This window comes from Syngnathoides biaculeatus, chromosome 19 (genome assembly GCF_019802595.1).
Source record: "Syngnathoides biaculeatus isolate LvHL_M chromosome 19, ASM1980259v1, whole genome shotgun sequence".
In the NCBI taxonomy this organism is placed as follows: Eukaryota; Metazoa; Chordata; class Actinopteri; order Syngnathiformes; family Syngnathidae; genus Syngnathoides; species Syngnathoides biaculeatus.
The window spans coordinates 3,716,525-3,732,329 of record NC_084658.1 but is presented as its reverse complement, the minus strand read 5'-3'; the positions used below and the strand labels follow the sequence as shown (position 1 = coordinate 3,732,329).

At 38.7% G+C, this 15,805-nt stretch overlaps 1 protein-coding gene across 3 annotated transcripts in view; it reads left to right on the top strand.

Annotated features, from left to right (window-relative positions):
* The window catches only part of pip4k2aa (phosphatidylinositol-5-phosphate 4-kinase, type II, alpha a), a 47,788-nt gene that overhangs the window by 5,301 nt on the left and 26,682 nt on the right, over nt 1-15,805 (top strand). The window lies entirely within an intron of this gene.

The window sequence follows — 15,805 nt, the reverse complement described above, 5'->3', positions numbered from 1 at the left end:
AACAGCGGCATAGAGAAAACATGTAAACCCCACATAGCTGAACCCATTTGAACCTTGGTCCTCAGAACTGTGAGGATGACATGCTATCCAGCATGCTGCCTAAATTTCTGTATTGTAATTACAGTTACTAACATTTGAAAAATGTATGGATTTGGTCAGTCATGCCCGGAGATATAAAGTTACGGGTGTGGAACACCAGTCATGCCCGCGTGTATAAAGTTGCGGGTGTAATTAGGGATTGGAATCTCAAGATCTGAAAATAATTTACTGAGTTGTTATACCTGAGTATGTAGTTGTTACCTAATACCATAACCATAATTTATTGACACTGCACAGACTGAGGCAGACATTTTAAAGACGTCAATAGACATTCAATTTCAAAGCTAAATATTCATATAATCAAATCATTTTATTTCATCATGATATATTGTTCAAATCTCGCGTAATTTACGACGATATCTATTGTCAATCCATTGATGAAAGCTAGCAGTAGATGAGCTATAGCTTCCTAAAGCATATAGAGGGGAAAAGTTTTTGACTTCAAGATAACGTGGCACTACAGGGGAAAATGACTGTTCGCATTTAGATGTGGACAGACTAGTCTAATATTAGAACTTAGATGAAGGTAAAATAAATAACAATCTCCTACTTATTATAGTTAGATACTGAAACATTACCTGTGATATATCCCAGAAATGTTTTCAATAGAACTCAGGGGTTCCCAGATTTTTTTCTTCCCAAGAGCTATTTTTCAAGCAGCCAGACTTACACGATTGGCCAGCGGGGCAGTGGGGGCCGGGGTGGAATTACACGCACGCATTGCTGGGACTACCGTAAATAGGAGGCCGGCTTGCTAGAACACGCCTTTATGTGCGTGCGCTCGACTTATTTACAACACCTGAATCAAGGGGGGGGGGGGGGTCGTCACACAATCAACCAAAACTGCCTCGCAATTGACGCATTGAGCACCCCTGGTGTAATGAATTCCCTTTGACATGGCTCATTATGTTGACTTTCGACGTAAATGCGTTCGCAGTACGTGAAGCAGCTCGGAACATATGCTATTGGCATCACTTCCGAACATGCTCGGTACGGTTAACTTGCATTTCCTGTTTCCGGGTGAATACTTATTGTTTAGGATCAGGCTTGTTTTTTTTACCAACGTTTATGAAATAAACACGTATTTTAATGTCAAGACTACACAAAATAAACGTGTTTCAATATATATTTTTTCGAGGATCGACGAGTTATGACGTTAAAACCAATCACCTCATCAACATAAAATGATAATTATTTGACTCAAACCGAACAAAGCCTAATGCAATTCCATCTGTCTGCAACACTTAGCTTAGACAGCAAACACCCGACCCACTATCAAACTTTTGGCATGACTGGCGATCATTTATGCATCAAAGCTAGCTAGTTGGTGCTAATATAAACGAACCCTGTGAACACTTTATATTTCGGCTATGAAACACAAAGTACTATCTTCCTCTTCACGAAGCAAATACAGAAACACAAGTGCTTGAACTCGCCCCTTGATTGCTATGTAGCATTGTTTTGTTTGGTAAAGGAGCGGAACAGAGTTGCTGATCTCAGTAACGTGATACAAGAAATGGCTCTTGATATTACAGTACATCTTCAGGTGATTTTACATGAATATGGCTGTCTTCGTTGTAACATCTTATACTAGTTTTGCAGGCTCCGGTCGTTTCCCAATGATAGACTTGCGCTTTGGGAATATTTATGATTTGGTAGTTGCAAACATTTTCTCCTTCATGAATGAATAATGAAAAGTATACAAAATAAAATCAATGATCCCCTTTTCGGTAGCACGGTGGATCAGCGGGAAAGCCTTGGCTTCACAGTTCTGAGGTCTCGGGTTCAATCCCTTACCCACCTGTGTGGAGTTTGCATGTTCTCCCTGTGCCTGCGTGGGGTTTATCCCACATCCCAAAACATGCAGTATTAATTGGACACTTAGATTGCCCCTCTCCTTGTCCCAAATAGGTTTTGATCTTTGGTTTGATTCTAGAATACAGTCATGCACTTTTCTTTTAATCTACAAAGGTTTGAAAGAAATGGGAGAAAATGTTAATCCTGTCTGAGAAACGTGTATAACGTGTGTGGTTAGGGATTTAACAGCCTTAAAACATATATAAAAATTTTTGTAAATGGAAAAAAACTAAATGAAAAAAATATGTACCGTAAATGAAAAAAAAAAACATCCTGTCAATATAGAAAAAACATTTAAAAAATAGCAAAAAAATCCACTTCTACTACAAGGATTTCATTTAATGGGGGTGTTTTTTTGGTGGGGGGTATATTTTGGAACACACATCCCGTGTTAAATAAGAGAAAACTGGAGTGTCATTGTGATTTGCATTATATAGAAGCCAAGGCAAAATAATAAATCATAAATTGGATACTTGTGTAGGGAAAATTTGCAACACTGCCCAGCTAGACTCTTAATGGTCAAAAATGTGACCTGTAAGTTGTTTAATATCAAGAGCTGTTGGCTGTTCTTACATTTATTATTATTAAAATTATACAAATCTCTTTAAAATGCAATGCAATCACCTGTGTTAATGGTGTCTACATGGATTGCCGTCTTTGTTAATGGTGTGTCAAGGGACTCAAGTCTTTATGGTCTTTTCATGGATTGCTTTCGTTGTTTGTTTATGGTGTGTATGTGTTGCATGTGCAGAATTCACTACATTAGGTTTTGAAATTATACAAATTGAGAGTGAGAGTCCCTGTTCATTTGTTTGATTTGGCATTATTACTTCTGCAACAGGAAGCCACATGTTGGTGCAGATCCCATTCAATGTAGTGATCAAGGAGTGTATTTTACTATTGGTCTACTATCCATTCATCCATCCATTCATCCATTTTCTTAGCCACATATCCTTACAAGGGCCGCGCGTAAGTGCTGGACCCTTTCCCAGCTGTAAACGGGCAGGAGGTGGTCTACACCCTGAACTGGTTGCCAGCCAATCGCAGGGCACGCAGAGACAAACAGCCGCACTCACAATCCCACCTGGGGGCAATTTAAGACTGTCCAATTAATCTTGCTTGTCATTGGGATGTCGGAGGAAACCGGAGTGCCTGGAGAAAACCCATGCAAGCATGGGGAGAACTTGCAAACTCCGCACCGGATTAAACCTGGGTCCTCAGAACTGTGAGGCCAATGCTTTCCAGCTGTGCCACCGTGCCGCCCTATTGGTCTACTAATAACAAGTAAATGATTTACTTAACAATCAGAGACTTTTTCACAATAAAAGTTAGTTAAGACAGAGATCTGCAATCGCTGATGTTGCTTGAATGCCAGTCTAGTTTAGATCATGTATTAATTTATGCATAGCAAATTGATTTTAAATCAACAAGCATAGTCACAACGTGGCGTAACTTCACCAACCAACCATCCTGCACAAGTTAAAAAATGTATTTGTTCAAACTATTGTCTTAAATTTGATCGTTTTCTTAGGCTGATTACCTTCTTATGACTTTGTCCACCTTTCTCTACTCTACCTTTGGCACCTTAGAAAAGATATCAAGCCTCTCCACCCATTTGTTCTACTAGTTATGACTACTGTAATTTGAACTAGAAAGCAAAGTTACTAGAAGTAAAAAATTACTCATAAAGAGAAACAAAACTAATTGGATATTAGAGAAATGAAATATAGTCTCTGCACAGTCATCATGTGGTGCATCTTTCACTCACATTTTCGTGTCTTCTTACTGCTAGCACTTACTTACTTCTGTGTGGAATAGTCTCTTCATTTCTCTTCAATTCAGATGACAGAGACTACCATCAGTTGTACGTCTACATGTGCTACTACTCTATTTTTATCTGTGTCCTCATTATGTCTGAACCCTGTGGTTATGAACAGAAGGATGCAAAAATCCCCACTGACAACAGTATTTCTACAGGTTAAAAATGGCTGCATATGGAAAGTCAGTTGCCAAATTCAGTCCATCTTAGATGTGATTTGTTTGAGCAGTTATGCTTGTTATATAATCCAGTAGTGGAGAGCCATATTGAAAGTGAGAGATGAGTCACAAAAGAAAAAGTACTGAACTAGAAGCCACCACAAACTGATCTCATTTTAAAAATAAAACCTAATATTGTCCACATGGTATGGCCCACAAATGTGCATTCTTGTACTCATTGAATGACCTAATTAATGCTGTCCATTAATGCAGTATTGTAGTAGTATTGGGCTTAAATGACAATTCTTTCTCCTAGAGCTTCTGTGAGCTGCTTCAACCTGTTAACATTACTGCCGAGATGAGTAGCAATAGTTTGCGGATGCACACTGATTATGCAGGCCCTAGGGTAAAGTGGTTTCAAGAGAACAAGTGTTAATTTGAAAAATAAACACCTAAATCAAAAGTTATTCATGCCTAATTAAAAACACTAGTTGTGACAAATTCTCATGATAAACACACTTCAAATATAGCAGCTTTACTATCAATAGACACTTTTTTTCAAACTTGTTTTCTTCTCGATAGCCAATGAAAACCTAATAAAAACAGCGACAACTGTTGTGTGCTTATGTATGATTACTGGGTTTGTAATTCATAACCATCTGTATAATGATGTAATAACCATATAAATAGTCAGTGTAATGTTAAGTCCTCACACCCGCCATTAAATGCCATTACCCTGTAACCTTTTAATGCAGGCTGGGAAAAGGTCAGATCTCCAATTAGTAGGCTATACATATGTTAAATGTGATTATCATTGTGTTGTATGAATGTCATCTGTCATCCAGAGGAGAACTGCGGATGGGTGCACATAACGCTGATAAAGCGTTTTTAGTCTTTGTATTAAATATGTTGGGAAATATTTGAAGAAAGTTTGAAACATGTTGGTATGCTTACACAGGTTATTTCATCGGAGAGCATATGCTATATCATGTGGGTTTTGTGTTAAATGTAGAGCAACATTTGTGAATATGCATTTTGATTCTTCAAGCTAGAACATACCAGAAAAGTTGTATTTCTTCATTTCTGTGGTAAACATCTCTCCTGCTAATATTTGATTCGTATGTATTCACAATGTCCTACTATAACGCCTATACACTGTCAGATATTACAGAAGTTTACAAACTTCAAATTTTTTTCACCAATTTATAGCTATTACACTATTTTAACTTTTTCTTCTTTCAACACAACTTATATCTTGTCATCAGTTAAGAGTGAGTCATTAGTTTGACAAACTTCAGAGATAGCACAGGGTCATGCTGCTGCTGACAGAGCACTCTGCCTCACTTGCTTCCTCTCCAGTGTAGCAATACCACATACTTTCTTCACTCTGGGCCGGAAAACTAGTTTGCATTACCATGGAGACAAACAGGACGTGGTGGTATGAAATTTGTCTGCAAGTGTTGGACTTGCAGGACAATAAACTATGCCGGAGCCATTTAATTAAAACAAAGTTCATATGAATTAAGAATATGAAAAACTTGACTCAAACAATTGCTGTAATTTGACGCTGAGAGACTGCTGGCTAATACTGTATGTAAAATACAATCCAGAGGAAAACCTTACAAACGCGGCAACAGTAGCGCAACGGCAATACAGTACTATTAAAACTTATAGTCATTGGCATAAATGTGTTTTCTAGTTCAATTTTAGTACCATCAATAAAAAAACGTGGGTAAGAATTTTATTTCAGGGAGCCATCAGAGGTAATTATAATTTGAAAATGTATTTTTTTTTTCATCCATAGTTCCGTTCTGCTTTCAAGAGCCTAGACAAGCATTCATTGCTCGAGTGTCCTTATAGATGTGTGCGCTTATTGAATAAGAGGAGGCATTGTGTGCAGCTGTGTGACGTCGCTGCACTCATTCCCCAGGATGCATCTGATGGAATACCATCACATTGTCAGTGCCTGTCACGCGAGTCTGCAAAGCTTAAATCGAGGTAACTACATATTTCAACAAAGATGAATCCAGTTTCCCCAATTCAACCTTTGCAGATGACCGTGAGCGGGGTGCCAGAGAATCTACAAAGACATACTGTCACATTTACATTCCAGTATACAGAAATGTAGACGTGGCATCTGTGGACTCTTGTGAAATACCTTTTGAAGTGTTTTAATAATCCTTGAGGCAAAATGTAGGAGCATACAGCCAAATAGAAATAATCAGTTTGTGATAAAATGAAGTTCTCTTGGAACATTCTCCGTTCTTATTACTTTCAACCTAACAACATGTCTCTAACCCAGGTGTTTTATTTGCGCAATATGTTGGGGGGAAAAATGATGATCAGTTGACCATTGGCAATATATCCTCCTTGCCAAATCAATAGTCAGTAGTCAAATCCATTTTACTATTTCTGAGGAAAAAAAAAAATCTTTTCCCAAACCTACAATGTGGTTGATTATTTAAAAAAACATCTATTTTGTAAATATCTCAACTCCAGAAGTTCAATTTTTTCAATTATTTTTTTATTCTTTTCAAACAAAAGTCATGCCAATGCAAGTGATGGAATGCAAAGCATTATGGGCACAATCAAATAAATTGTATTAATACAGTGGATCAAAACAACAGACGTTATCTCAAGGCACTTTATATCTGAAACCGGTGTTAAAGCCTGCACTCCACAAAAAGAACTGTAAGGACTTGATGCCAATTTTTCTTCAGCTTCTCACAATAAGGGTTTTCTTTATTCAACTTAGATTGAAAAATGTACTTTTTAGAGCCTCAAATGTAGAGCAACGAACAAATGAATGATCGTGAAAATTGAACTTGGGAAAAATGACTCCCAAATCATAATTTTCACATTCCAATGAAACCTGATGGTAATGAAATTAAAATTAATTAAATAAATTTGCAGCGATCACATGGATCATGGAGCAGCTCTCCCCCCAGGACGATATTCTCTTCTTAACGAAGTGTCAGATGGCCGTGAAGAGCTGCACGGATGTTCATGGCAGACTGCGACCGTAGCAGATGAAGTATATAGTTATCAGATTCAGCATCGGGTTTAATTAATTTAATTTTATGTAATAATACAAGGAATTTGTCTCCTACAATTGGCGCCACCATGTTGAGTAATGAGAAGAACAAACATGCAAGAACAAAGAACAATAGACATTCAATTAATAGGGAACTATTTCTTATAAAGCTCAAAGATGCAGTCTTCTAACATTTAGAGCAATTAGTGTGTCCAACCCAACCACACACACACACACACACACACACACACCTACACATTTTGTTCAGCCTATACAGTGTGCCCTTACCCGTTCACGGTTCAGTTATTGGCCAGTGCAATGAGAATTTTGCAAAGGGTGGAGTTTAAAGTAACGAATCGTGCTATAGTCTATAGTATATAATATTAATACTGATTGGACCAGCAGGATGTGCAGTTGTGTCCAACAACGGCAAAAGGCAGAAAATAGTAGCTGCACTGTTCAAGAGTTTGACTGAATTGCAAGAGGGGAAAAACAGTTTAATGCCTGCTAGATTCGATTTGCATTGATCAAGAGCGCCTACCCAACAGAAGAAGCTGGAAGAGTTGGTGGCCAGGATGTGGAGGATCCAAAAGGATCCTGCCCGCACTGGTACTATTGTTGTTAGGGTATCCAACTGTTGCTATTCATATAATAGAATACTTTTATACATTCTAAAAAATACATTTAGACAAAATTCACCATTTTGAACTCAAAATAGGCCATTTACGTGAATCAAATAGAGCCAATGAATTTTTCCTGGAAGGTCGCTGTTGTCATAGGCTGTTCATACTCCTTGAACACTGGCAGCTGGATCCATTCCAGACATCCACACAGAGATGTAATTGTGAGTATCAACCGGCTTCTCTGGGCCCGAGCTCATCGAAGATAGAATGATGCAAAGTTGAAAAGTGTTCTGTTGTCCGATGAGTCCATATTTCAAATTGTTTTTTGAAATGGTGGACATCATGTCCTCCAGGACAAAAAGAAAAAACTATCCACACTGTTTTAGAGGCAAAGTTCAGAAGCCAGCATCTGGGATGGTATGGGCTATGTTAGTACTAATTGCATGGGTAACTTACACAACTGTGAAACCACCTTAAATGCTGAAAGGTACGTATTATAGAAACATATCCTGCCATCCAAGCAACATCTTTTTCATGGATGCCCTTGCTTATTTCAGAAAGACAATGCCGAACCACATTCTGCACATTACAACAATGTGGCTTTGTATTAAAAGAGTGTAGGTACTATACTGGCCTGCCTGCAGTCAAGACCTGTCTCCCATTAAAAATGTGTGGGACATTATGAAATGTAAAGTACGACAGCAGAGACCCTGGACTGAGCACTCATCATGCAGATATTAATGCTTTGGAAAACCACACAAAAAAGTGGAGCTCATATTTAGGTTACAATTAGTTATTTAAAATTACTTGACCTGGAAATTTATAGCAGGAGAAAAAAACTGTTCCTTTGAGGAATAATGGGCCCTAATGGTACACAATATTTAACAAATCAATTGTCTTTATGGTTCCCCATACAGAGAGATGGAACGACAAAAATATTGCATTAGAAACTCCTCCTCCCCCCCCTTCAAAATAATGACGCATTAGGAGCATGTTTGCAGCAGTGTAACAGTTTCCGGTACTTTCAACAGTGTGTGATTCCTTTGTTTCTTCCTTACAGTGCTATACAGTCAGAGCATTTGACACTACTTTTCACTTGTTAAACCTGAAATGAGAGGTGATTTGTGAAGTACAGGTTAGTTGCTGTGCAAGTCCAATCATCACATGGACCATGCCATTAAAATGTATTGGTTCACTTCTGAAGTTCTTATATTTTTGGTTAATTTCCCCGCTTTAATTGTTAAAGTGCGACTGACACCTAAAACACAAAATTTTGTACGTTGTTAACCCAAAACAAATCAGCCGGAATGGACTTATCCATTTGTTCAGTCCACATCAGAATGTTGCTATTTATTTATTTATTTACTCATTCATTTATTTATTTAGTTATTTATTTATTTATTTATTTATTTATTTATTTATACATCTCCCGCCATGAAAAATCTCTTGGATTTTGTGTTGAAGAAGAACCAGGAAGTGATGATTTTTTTTTTTTTTTTTTTTTTTTTTTTTTGCTTTAGCTTAGTCGAGTGGTCACACCTGTGAGAAATTACCTGTCTTTTCTGCGTGTTAGCAAAAATGCCAGCTCATTGTATTGCTGGATGTTGCTTGAACACTCGGGAGGATGGATTCTCTCTACACATGTTTCCAAAAGACCCGATTTGCCGTGAAGAATTTATTGCACATGTGCAAAGGACAAGTGCTTTGCGTGTTCCAAATGACAGGTAGGTGTGTACATAGCTATTAAAAAAATAGCTGGGGGGACTAATTTTTTTCAGTTTATTACATGTTACATGATAATTTGGAATAAATCCCCTTGGTCAAACCAGCAAAATATACCAAAGTCACCAAATTCAAACAAATATTATTTCTAGCGACTGTTCCAGGAAGGCAGTGTGGTAACCCTGTACTTGTCCGAAAGCACCAGTATTAATAAAAAGTCCCCCTCCGACGATGTAATCCCTCTCTCTGAACATAAAAGATCTGCATCACAATAACTTAATAAAGTATGTAAATCAAGGGTGCTAAATGTGTTGATGTTCACGGGCCGGCTTTGGCCGGTGGTGCGGAGGTGAGTCGAGCGCATTTGGGGAGGAGAAAGGAGCTCAACCTCCACCACCGGCCACCGGTGTGTGGGCAACCCTGACATACGTACTCCGCTCAGCATGGGTCCTCCTCATACATAAGACTTTTAAAAGCATTAGGAAATCAAACAATTATGGGCGAGTCATTTTGAATATTTGATCGGGTTCCTTGTCCTCGTCTGTTTGTCGCAGAGTCTGTCAGAAGTGATCCGCATTTCTTCTAGTATGGCTGGAAACGATAGGGTAAAATATGGCCACGGTCACTTCACTTGCTTCTGAGATGTTCTGTTCTTCAAAAAGAGCTTTAGTTTCAGAAGGGGTGTCCAGAATAATCAGAAAATGTCTCTTGTTCATCTCCCATAGCAGGTGGCCCAACGTGTTTTCTGTGACGGCTGTTCCAGTGTGACATCTGCAAATGATGTCGCCACTCTGATGTCAAGTGAGACTTTTGCAAATTTGTGCTTTGACAAAACGCTCTCCGCTCACTTTTTTGGACTTGTATTATCATCAAATTGAATAATATATGTAGCTTTTTTTAATACAAATTTTAAAATGTATATTTCACTGTCAGTTGCTCTTTAATATCATCAAACAAATCAAAATATCACAGAAATGTAATCCAAGTGGACTTAGTTATTTTTATTTAAAATAATCCAATAGTAAAATATTGGATGTCATAGGGTTTTTTTTTTGTTGTTTTTATATTGATGCTGATATGCACCAAAAGTGCCAAACATCTGCCCTAATAAATGTTCCAGCAGTGCATCAGGAGAGGGGCACATCCTCAAATGCTCGCATTCTCTATGGGCTTATCAGAACAGCTGCATCCGCCATACACTCCTTAATAAACTGCCAGAAAAGTCTTTACTTTTTGTGATGTTTGATGCAACTTAATTTGTTTTTGATGCTGTGGAGTATGTGAATTTTGTCCAAAATCATTGTGTTGAAAAGTTTACCTAAATATTAAGCATTTTTATTCTGTCGTTGGGTCTCATGATGGTTTGAAGACTAAGAAACAAAGCCATTAGTGCAAAAGTCCAACCAACAGTTTACCTTGTTGTCTCACGTGTTTTGTTTCTCTCACCCAAGTGACTGAGTGTTGACATCATTGAAGCTGTGTGCTGTATAGCTTGAGGCTTGGAGGCACGTAGGACGCTACACATCGTGAAAGCCTCCTTTATTCAATATAATCTTATTCTAAGTGTTGCACTGAGGCATTCATGGTATTTCATTTTAATAAAGTTAGGACAGACTTCTGTTTGCCATTGCCACTTGGGTACAGGCATATCTTTCTGTGTTGTTCTTCCGCATTGTTTTTTGCCACTTCTTTCTGTAAGTTTTGTAAGTAATTCTTTAAAAGCTTTGAAAATGTTTGAAAGGTACATGTTTTATCCAAACTTTAAATGCTGATGTGATTGGTCATTGTGGCATTGTTGACATACAGTACTCATCGTAGGCAAGTATGTTTCATGAGCCACAGAATGTGTTTGCTTTGTCGTTCTAAATCTGTTGGCAAAGATGAGCGGCTTGACAAAAAAAAATAAAAATACTTTTTCAAAAATAGTATACTCCAAGACTCCAAACACTTTGTTTTCTACTCCTGAAAGTTAACACTGCAGCCATGATGCTCTCCCTCTACTCTTATAAAGAGTAGATAATAAATCACCGTCACATGGAGGCAACATCAATGACCCACGTAGTTGCCAGCCAATATTTATCATGTATCATGTATTCAATCTATGTCATATAATCAGAGTACCTTTTTGTTGTAACAATACACAAGTAAAATGAGATTAAGATGCGATGGAATCCATATTTTTTTTGTGCAATCAATATTTGGTAATTTAATGAACTTCTATTTTTGTACTCAAGCTTGACTCATACACATTCAAATATTCACACATGGATAATCATTCATGTTAATGTTTACTTCAAAACATTTAAAATTGTGGATGTCTGGAGAGTGCTAGGGACAGGAGGTGTTGATGCTGAGGAACCAGGCAGAAGTTGTCATTTGTTGATACAGATTCAAGTTAGGGCTGATGCATGTTTTCATGTGAATTCATTTTGTAGATTTATCTAATTTATCTAGTGAGCAAACATTGTAAAGGAAGTTGTGTAGGAACTGTGCTCTGCAGGGGTTAGATGAGCTGTGAAGCCACTGCGACAACCATGCATCTGCATGCAGCCAAACAACATTCTGTCAGCTTCAGCTGGTAAGCGAGTCTGCTGCTTCAGAGGCTGTCAGGTCTTGCTGAGAGCTGCTTTCAGAAGGTCAAGAGCGTAGTTATGAACTCATAGACCCTGCATTCTCGTAATTGCAGAAAAGTGCTGGTGATAACATGCTAATTTACTGCAGATATTGATTGTATTTGGTGTTGTAGATGAAGAGGTTCTGTGAAAATATCAATGACTCGCAAACCAATACAAACAGCACCTGCTGACTACTAGCACGCCACGGACTCATACAGCTCTTATTGGTCCAGTATTTTTTTGTATCAGACCAATGAGTGTGATGTATTTTTTTTCTCAAATATCAGGCCAGTAAGGTCCAAAAAATGTGATTCCAATTTCCTACATTTCAGAACTAAGGTCGGTAGATATTTTTTTTTTTTTTTTTTTTTACAAAATATTTTTACTCTGTCTCCAGCACCATGTGCCGCCATTTTCTTGTCAGTTCTTGTTAATTCACGTTCTTTTGTACATAACGAGATCAAAATTCATGATCGTGTCTCTCATTGCAAAATACAGGAATTTTACCAGAGATGATAATGGTGCAGCTGTAAATCGTTGGCCTTACAGTTCTGAGGTCCAGTGTGGAGTTTGCATGTTCTCTCTGTGGCTGCGTGGGTTTTCTCCGGGCACTCTGGTTTCTTCTCACATCTGCAAAACGTGCAGCATTAATTGGACACTCTAAATGTGATTGTGAATGTTTTCTGTCTCCATATTGCCTGCAATTGGCTGGAAACCAGTTCAGGGTGTACCCCACCTCCTGCCCGTTGACAGCTGGGATAGGCTGCAGCACTCCCACGACCCTTGTGAGGAAAAGCAGCTAAGAAGATGGATGGATGGATGGATGGATGGATGGATGGACTTGATTTTGCCACGAATGAGGAGGAGCGTAGGACCGAGATGCAGGAAACTGAGACATAAGCGGGGATTTTAGGAAGGTTTATTGCCAGGCAGAGGTAATCAGACGTGATTTTCCCATTTAAAGGCGGAATTCCATCTTTTTAAATTGCATTGATTAAAAAAAAAAAAAAAAATTCTCTATTTCTGCAATATTCCGACCATAACCCTTGCCAGAATCAAGACCCGTTCATTTTCCAGTCTGATTTTTGGAAACGAGGTGGAAGATTATGTACGCGTCAGTTGATTGGTCAAATGTGTTCTTCCTGACCAATGAAACTGCTTGTTGTATACGAGGCGGTTCATGGGGCCATTTTCAAGTCAACACGATGGCAGTGCTCAAGAGTAAAGACGCCTCTCGAGTGAAAGAAATTGATATGTCAAAAATAAGTTCCGATGGGATTGGATGGAACGAGAAATTGTTGATACAGTTGGAAAGAAGGAATTTGCCACTCTGTTAAGCAACTTCATTCACAAAATTGATTGACCTAGTAAAGCATTGTGCACATGGGATCAGGATACTATTGACTATGGATCATGAGGATTCAAGGCATTGGAAGTTCATGCGAAACGACAAAAACACGTCAAACAACTCTTGCAACGTTTGCATGGCATGATGCAAATCTGAATTCAATTTAGTAGTTTACTTAGTTCAGGGGTCACCAATGCGGCGGCAAATGGTAGCCCGCAAACACCATATAAGGGGCCCGCGAGGTGTGTTCTAAAAATACCATAGGCCACAAATTGTTACTATTATTTGTGCTTTAAATTCTGAATATGACTTTAAGTGAATTACAATTTTAAAATACCTGTAATGTCATTTACTACAATAAATTAAAACAAAAATATTTATGTACGTGTAATGAACTGAGTCTGAAATTTGCCGCAAACAGGTCGCATAGCCCTTCATACAATCAGTGCTCACGAAGTAGCCCTCAGCCTCAACACGGTTGCTGAGCCCTGACTTAGTTGCATTTGTGTTTGAATTTTTTTGGGGTACCAGATGTATTGCATTCATAATACTATTTATAAAACTTGTTAAAATTGGGATCATCCTTTTATCATGCTTCCAAGCCCCAGACCCCCGGGTATTTTTCAGTCTTTTTTCATTCAGTCAAATCACATGTGTGGGTAATACACGGGACGGCAGTACAACAGGGCGACAGTACAAAAATCACTTGGCTAAAAAAGATGAAACAATGTAAAAAATTGGACATGGCATAACATGGAAACGTAACTTGACTTGATATGGCTCAGTAATACTATGACATGGGACGAGGCAGTTACGCGAACTGATGCTCATGAACACACGTGCATATACGCACAACGATCTAGCAACAGGTGGCATGAAAAACAAGACCAAAATCCACAACGTAAACAGGGTGAAATGACATGCAGCAGTGCGTAGGAGGAAGTGCCACACAGCCATGCTGCCGCTCGCTACAGCTGCTGTCTTAACACCCGACTTAACTCTTGTGCTTCCGCAGCAGCATGCAGACTGCACGTGCCTGGCCGTGGAAAACCATGTCCCTGGCATATTTATTACGTGGTGTAAAAATGTTAGGGTTGGCGGAAATTTTTAGCATCGGTTGTGAAATCGGAAGAACAAGCTTTTTTTTTTCTATACCTAATTATTGGTCTGATAGTTATTCTGCTATCCTAATGTACTTGTAAATAAAAGCAACAACAACAAAAAAATCAGCTGAATGACCATTCGTACCTCAAAAAGATTTTAAGATTATATCTCAACCTTGAAAATCTGAAAATGTTGATTTTTTTTTTTTTTTTTTTTTTTTTTTTTTTTTTTTATAATCTGGCCAGCAAACTAGACATTTTCCCCTCTGGAGGAAAATGAAATGTCAAAACACAAGACTCATATAACACAACTATCATAAAGGGTTCCCTGTCCAAATCACTCCAACCCAAAGTCCTACCGAGAGAAGTTTAAAACACAATGGCGTGACCAAGAATTGCAGACAGTGAGAAAGCACAAGTCGTATCATCACCACTTTCATTGTACCAATAAGGCATGACTGGGCTGGACCAAAAACATTTAAACTGAGGTCAGTTTTATATACCCAAATGTAGGACTCCCAGGCAAAGGCTTAATGTTCGGAGTGGTTTTATTCCCAACTAAGGTCATGCACACTTTAAGCAGTCCAAGAAGGCAGAGGCACAAAAATGCTAGGCTAGAGGCAAGGTACAAAAACATGAAACGAGGTTCGATGGCTACGAGGCAAAACTTGGAAACATGAACAAAAACGTGACTTGACTATGGTGGCACAGGCTCGCTGTGACAAAGAGTTGCTCTTCACTAAACTTGCAACGTACGCACAGTAGCAGAGTAACCCATGATGCAGTGAAGCATACGCAATGAACTGGGAAATGCCAATGACACTTTGCCAAGTACTTAGTTCATTATTGTCCCAAATGTGACACAGCTGTGAGAGCTGACCGAGGTGGCACCGCCCAGAGGAGTGGCCTGACCACGCCCCTCACAGGAAGCGCCGCCCACGGCGGTGGCCAGACCATGCGCATGATATACTGTGTCTACCTGTATATACAGACACACATCCTTTTTCCGAGCCTCTTATCCTCACAGGGATCGCAGGAACGCTTGAGCCAATCCCAGCTATCATTGGACAGAAGGCAGGGTACACCTGAACTGGTTGCCCACTGCAGATAAACAGTGGTACCTCATTTTACGAAATTAATCCGTTCTGGAAGTCGTTTCATAACATGATTATTTTATTTTTATTTAATTTTTTTTTTTTTAAGTAGAAGCACATTTTACATGTAAATAGCATAATCCGTTCCAAGACCCCCAACCTCCCCTGCCAAAAATAAGCATTCAAAGTACATAATGTAAACAATAATTAAAAAAAATATTTTCATTTACCTTTGGCGTTGGAGACGATGCGAAGGGGGTTGCATCGAATGGGTTACTTGCTTTAGATCTTGCACGACTCTTATAAGAAATAGTTCCCATGAACAGAAATGTC